Source organism: Moschus berezovskii, chromosome X (genome assembly GCF_049115385.1).
Source record: "Moschus berezovskii isolate FMDL1 chromosome X, NW_MosBer_1.0, whole genome shotgun sequence".
NCBI classification, from domain to species: Eukaryota; Metazoa; Chordata; class Mammalia; order Artiodactyla; family Moschidae; genus Moschus; species Moschus berezovskii.
This window is the reverse complement of record NC_142488.1, coordinates 127,246,129-127,253,547: the sequence shown is the minus strand read 5'-3', so window position 1 is coordinate 127,253,547 and position 7,419 is coordinate 127,246,129.

Below are 7,419 nucleotides of genomic sequence, written 5' to 3'. Positions count from 1 at the left end.
GGAGCCTGGTAGGCTGTAGTCCATGGGGTCGCTAAGGGTCGGACACGACTGAGCGACTTCACTTTCACTTTTCACTTTCACACATTGGAGAAGGAAATGGCAACCCACTCTAGTGTTCTTGCCTGGAGAATCCCAGGGATGGGGGAGCCTGGTGGGCTTCTGTCTATGGGGTCACACAGAGTCGGACATGACTGAAGTGACTTAGCAGCAGCAGCAGCAGCAGGTATGCAGATGACACCACCCTTATGGCAGAAAGCGAAGAGGAACTGAAGAGCCTCTTGATGAAAGTAAGAGAGGAGCGTGAAAAAGCTGGCTTAAAACTCAACATTCAAAAAACTAAGATCATGGCATCTGGTCCCATCACTTTATGGCAAATAGATGGGAAACAATGGAAACAGTGGCAGACTTTATTTTCTTGGGCTTAACAAAATCACTGCAGATGATGACTACAGCCATAAAATTAAAAGACACTTTCTCCTTGGAAGAAAAGCTATGACCAACCTAGAAAGCATATTAAAAAGCAGAGACATTACTTTGCCAACCAAGGTCCATCTAGTCAAAGCTATGGTTTTTCCAGTAGTCATGTATGGATGTGAGAGTTGGACTATAAAGGAAGCTGAGTGCCGAAGAAGTGATGCTTTTGAACTGTGGTGTTGAAGAAGACTCTTGAGAGTCCCTTGGACTTCAAGGAGATCAAATCAGACCATCCTAAAGGAAATCATTCCTGAATATTCATTGGAAGGACTGATGTTGAAGCTGAAGCCCCAATGCTTTGGCCACCTGATATGAAGAACTGACTCATTGGAAAAGACCCTGATGCTGGGAAAGATTGAGGACAGGAGTAAAAGGGGACAACAGAGGATGAGATGGTTGGATGGGATCACCAACTCAATGGACACGAGTTTGAGCAAGCTCTGGGAGTTGGTGATAGACAGGGAGGCCTGGCGTGCTGCAGTCCATGGGGTTGCAAAGAGTCAGACACGACTGAGATACCAAACTGAACTGAGCAGAGAGAGCTGAATTTGTGTCCAAACTCCTCCCCTATCCTGTGTGACCTTGAGCACATTACCTAACTTACTGGATTCCCAATTTCCTCATCCATAAAATGGAAATGCTAACAGTAGTCCTTAACACACTAGGTTCTTCTAAGGATGAAAAGAAACAAGACACATGCCCTTCTCAAGCATGGTGACTAGATGGTACATTGACTACCTATGGTTTTATATCCCTTGTTTTGAGCTTGTGGCTAAGACTATGGCAACGGTTGTTTCCAAAATGAAATTTCTTTCCTTTTCTCAACCCTGGAAACCATCTGAGAAATACCCAAAAGGTGGGGCAGAAGAACAATGGCTTCATTGCTCTTCAGCACCTATTAGTGTCCACACTACTTAATCTCTTCTAATCCAAGGAAAATGAAAGGTGGAAACTTCCTGAGAAAGTCCCCCTGGCTCCCTCCTAGACCTTAGGGCCTAATCTTAATTTAGCAGAACACATTACTTTGAAACATGCTATTTTGACTTCTCACACATCAAATTCAAAATCAAAATCATCTAAGCCTCACTTAGATACCTGAGATGAGTCACCCCATCTCTTCTTTCACTGGCCCAACAAGGCTATTTCCAATCTCTTGTTGGGACTTCTGAGAAATGACTATACATATTGTTGTTGCTGAGAAGCATTTGGTCTACAATTGTTTTCATTTTCCCCTTCAGAAGCAATAGCAATTGAAGAAAAATAAAGTTGGATTATCTTAAAATAGGGAGAAATGAATGAGCAAACAAAAATACCACAAAATGTTCCTCTTTATGCTGAGAAAAACAGATCTATTACTTCTCTCTTGAGATCCCAAAGGCCTCATTCAGCATATGGTGTCAGGGCACTTAATAAATATTGCTTAAGGGGATGATGATGAAGATGATGATGATTTTAATAAAAATAAATACCTCTCCACCAGGCACACATCTCAGCCTTCTCTTCTGTAATAGAACCAATGTCCCTTCTTTCCCATCTGTCACTACAGATCATGTTTTCTAAAGAATATTGCTACTTACCAAATATGGGTCTTCAGACAAGTTATTTAACCTCTCTGTACTTCACCGTAAGGATAATAACAGTTTGAACACAAAAACACACCCTATTGACCCTGACTTGTTTCAGGAAATGGCCAGCCATAGGCAATCTGATACTCTTAACAATGAATAATCTTACCTCTATTGAAATGTCCCTAAAATGCTTGTTTACCCCCATGGAGCTAATCACCAACTGCCAACCATACCTGAATTAGAAGTTACCCCACTTCCAAAATTCCCACACCAATTGAATACTTGCCAATCAAAGACTGTCTTTGTATTTCCTCTTTTATACTCTATAAAACTTACTCTCCTTTCTAACATGTGTCCCACATTCTGAAACAAAAGTTACTGCAGCAAGTTTATGAATCAGCACCCTTGTTAATTCTGTCTGTGACTTCATTTTATCTTTGACACGCTCAAGAAACAGCAGCTATGTCAATTCATAGTTCTATACTCCACTCATTCAACCAGGCCTTGCACACAGAAAGCACACAACCCATATTAATGAAATAGTTAACAGTAAGTTAATTATAAACTTATAGTTACCAAAGGGTAAAGAGGGGAGGATTAAATTAGGAGTTTGGGATTAAAATATATACACTACGACTCTTTACAGTCCCTTGGACTGCAAGGAGATCCAACCAGTCCATTCTAAAGGAAATCAGTCCTGGGTGTTCATTGGAAGGACTGATGCTACAGCTGAAACTCCAATACTTTGGCCACCTCATGCAACGAGTTGACTCACTGGAAAAGACTCTGATGCTGGGAGGGATTGGGGGCGGGAGGAGAAGGGGACGACAGAGAATGAGATGGCTGGATAGTGTCACCGACTCGATGGACATGAGTTTGAGTGAACTCCGGGAGTTGGTGACGGACAGGGAGGCCTGGCGTGCTGTGATTCATGGGGTCACAAAGAATTGGATACAACTGAGCGACTGAACTGAACTGAACTACTAGATATAAAATAGATAACCAGCAAGGACTTACTGAAATGGAAAATAATCTTAAAAAGTATAGTGTGTGGCTGATTCATGTTGATGTATGGCAAAAACCATCACAATATTGTAAAGTAATTATCCTCCAATTAAAATACATTAATTTTTTAAAATCATAAAAATAAATTATAAAAGTATTGTGTGTATACACACACACACACACACACATATATAACTGAATCACTTTGCTGTACACCTGAAACTAATACAACATTGTAAATCAACTATATTTCAATAAAATTTTTTAAAATAGTAAGTTAATTATTACTTTAATCAACATTTATTGAGCCTCCTATGTCACTAGTCCCTGTACGAGCTGTTTTCACTCACATTTTCTCTTTTTACCACATTATTTATCAACTCAATCTTACAGATTGAAAACTTTTCATTATTTTCTAGAAGCTATGTTAATGATAAGAAAGAGTTCTGTTGTTTGTGAAAATTGAGATCCGGAAATCCTAGTCCCAGGACACTTCTGACTTACACTTTTACTTGTACTTCAAAACAGTATAGCTGGTGGGATTCCCTCAGCATTCAGGAATCATGAGAAATTAAATAAATAGTGTTCTTTTCCCTTTCCTCATTTTGCCAATCCTTGTAATGTACTTCCCTAATTGCCAAGATCTTCTTATCTTTTGCATTTTACAGTGTGTGAGATTGTAAGGTAGGGGCAGTGAAGGAAACATCCCCTTAAATTTAGAAGAAGGACTTAAAAGTTCATCAACCATGAATGAATAAAGCCCTCAAAAGGAAGGAAATTCTGAGACATGCCACAGTGTGGGTGAACCTTTAGGACATTATGTTTAGTGAAATAAACAATTCGCAGAAAGACAAATACTCCATCTTCCATTTATATAAAGTAGTAAAATTCATAGAATCAGAGAGCAGAATGGTGGTTGCCACAGGCTAGGGGGAGAGAGAAATGGGAAGTTGTTGAATGGGTACAGAGTTTCCATTTTGCATGATGAAAAGAGTTCCAGAGATCTGTTGTACAAGATGAATATATTTAACACTACTGAGCTGTACACTTAAAGTAGTTAAGATGGTAAACTTTTTTGTTGGTTTTAGCACAATGAAAAAATATTAGAAGATGCAGTTCCACAGTGATCCAAGGGCCTTGGTGAGGCAGCATTAATCCATCAGCCCCAGGCATCTCCTACAATGCCCTTCATTTTGAATTGAGGGCCCACCACTCAACACACATGTCTCTCTTCCACTGACATGACTTCTGCAGCTTCTTATTTATGATCCTACAAGTGAGTTTTACTTCAGGGCAGGAGACTAAGAAAACAGAAGTGCATGAGACAAGCACTTTCCCACCAATTGCTTTCCAATTGATATTGAGAAATATTCAATCTCCTCTATGGAACAGTGCATGGGAATTTGCAGTTGCTCATCTCTACTGTGTTCCCTTATTACCAGGAGCTCTGTCAAAGTCATTCCACGTGAGCTTTTAACTAAAGCTTATGGATCAACTGAGTCACTGTATGCATGTGAAACATGTTCATAATAAATATTTAAAACCCTAGAGCCTACCTTTTGGATAAGGCAATGGCAACCCACTCCAGTACTCTTGCCTGGAAAATCCCGTGGATGGAGGAGCCTGGTGGACTGCAGTCCATGGGGTTGCTAGGAGTCGGACATGACTGAAGCAACTTAGCAGCAGCAGCAGCAGAGCCTACCTTTAAATATCCTCATTACTGTGAAACTCATCAGTGAAAAAGAGCAACTCCAAGGCAAAAGTGATCAGCATGAAATTGATGAACAGAGAGTGGCTGAGAGAGAAAAGAAAACTCAGCTCTGGTTAAAATTTCACCTTGTTGATCCTGTTTGTGTGTGTGGTGGGTGGTGATTTCTGGCCAATCTAGATGTTTTAATTTATCATAGTGTTCATGTAAACAAGGCAGTTAATTGAATAAATGCCTTAAATATTTCCAGCTTAATTGAGGAGAACATCAATATGGTTTTTTGACCTCTAACATTTGCATAATAAACTCTAAACAAATCTCTCATTACCAACTTCTCTGAAAAACAAACATATCCTGCTAAAAATGGAAGGCTCAGAAACAGATGGGGATCACCTTCATTCTGCCCTCAAAATGTCCCTAGATTCACATCTATCCATGACCTTGATTCTCCTTTCTCCATATCTCCCCCACTCCCATATCCCCTGCCTGCAGCAATGCCATCCTATCAGTGAATACTTACAAAATAGTCTCCTAGTCATTTCTCTACCATTGGATATCTGCTTCATTGTAATAACAGCAATAATAGCAGTAATAATAGTAATAATACTGACAATGATAATAGCAACAATTTATTGAGCCCCTAATATGTGCCAGACACAATAGTAAATGTATATCTATGTATATAGATTCCTTTAATACTCATTTAAAGTGCTGTAAAATAGACACTTACAGATGAAGAAGGGTAAGTCAAAACACACACAATCAAAATCTAGCATGGCTAGTAAGTAGAACTAGGTCTGTCTGACTCCAAAGTCCATTACCTTGGTGTCCCTCCATGCCACCAATAAGAATCATATTTTCAGAACTGGGCAAATATTATAAAGAACTCCAAGTGTTATAATCCACATTTATACAATGCATGACAACAAAGTAAAATGTGGTTTCTCTTTTCCAACCAACCACCAGAACTTCTGTATCAAAGTGAATGATGACCTTCTGAGTGGCACCTATGGGAGGACATACACTGATTCCAAGGACATGAGCATTGATCCAGTGTTCCAACATTTCTTCAACCCTCTTTATCAGAACTGCCTACAAAATGCACTTTGAAGCTACACAGGAAAATTTGTCTCCTCACCAGAGAGACAGAGCTCATTTCAAACTTCAAAACATTCACTGCTGAGCATGATCACCCACTTTATCCACCAGTGTGGGCTCTAATGACTTTGGGCTGTTTGTTCAAATATAGCCTGTTCTGAGAGGATAAAGATTTATCACCACAGAGGAGAGTCAAAGGAACATGTGACAGACTCTGAATGCAACTTGACAATAGAGTGGCTTCTTCCTCCCCAACATCTAGCATCTGGTTTGCCTTTTGAAAATGTCATGGCAAACAAGCAAGAAGGAATCGAGAAGTTCTTTTCTGAATTAGACAACAAAACTTTTTCCTCTAAATGTAATATCCCAGAAAGTTTGCATTCTCCAGACGACACTCACATATCCTGGAAGGGCTACTGTTGGAAACAAGTTGCTAGTTGACCTTTGCTTTGCAGTGGCCAGAAATCAACTGGCTCCCTGGGGTTATTCACAGTGAAACAGGAAACAAACTATTTCTCACCACAACTCTCCTTTGGTTGGTACTGTTTACTCCAGGAATAAATTCACTGCTGGTATAAAACTCTATTCCTACTTTGCCTGATGTATGTCTGTGAGAGGAGAGAGCAAGGCCCTTTGCCAGGTTGCTTGGAGATAAACAGGCAATGGCAAACCAGCTGCCAGTTGGTCATCCTTGCAACCACCATTAAATACATATTTCAAGCTGTCTCTCCTGCTCATACTGATAAATTTTCTAGTATATTTATTGTGAAGGAAGAAATCATCTCAACATAAGCATGATGTACCAAACCACATTACTAAGTAAATAAGATATATGCTTAATGGATCAATTACCTTCATGCAAATAGCACATCACTTTAACACTCTCATGATGAGTCAAGCTTTTTGCATTTGAATGCCAAAAAGGATATAAAGGGGAATTATTATTTTGGTGCTAGGGATATGATACCAATGTAACATACCTGGGCCAAGAAATGGGACTTTCTGGATGTGGGAGTTGCAAAGAAAGGGGCACTTCAAAAATAGCCTGAGTGAAGGATGGCCAACCTGTGGCTAGCCCTTGAGTAAATGTGAAAGAAAACCCAAGGCCATTCTGAATGGGATTGATACTGTAATTAGATTTCATTTTATGTCTCTTAGATTATATATTGCCTTGAAATGGCTGGGAGCGTTAAAATCAATAAGCAATGGGGGAAAGTAGGGGAATTTCATGATCTTCTTTTCAAATAAAGCAGACAGTGGATTCAGTCATTCATCAGTGGTCCTAGTGAAATCTAGCATTTGCTCTTAGATTCCATTGAAAATGTCATGCTAAATCGTCCAGGGAGCAGTCATTTGGGGCAATTTATTGGAGGTTCACTGGGCTGTTGAAGCTTCCTACAACCTTCCTCTTCTTGCTTTTCATTCCCAGGCTCCCACATCCCTCTTCATTCTCTGAGGGCCATCTGAGGTTACTCTCACAGACCTCCTGGTCTAAGATGCTGCTCTGGGTTAACATAGAGATTTTCTGACAGCCTTAGACCTGTGTTTAACTTTGTTAGGTAAATT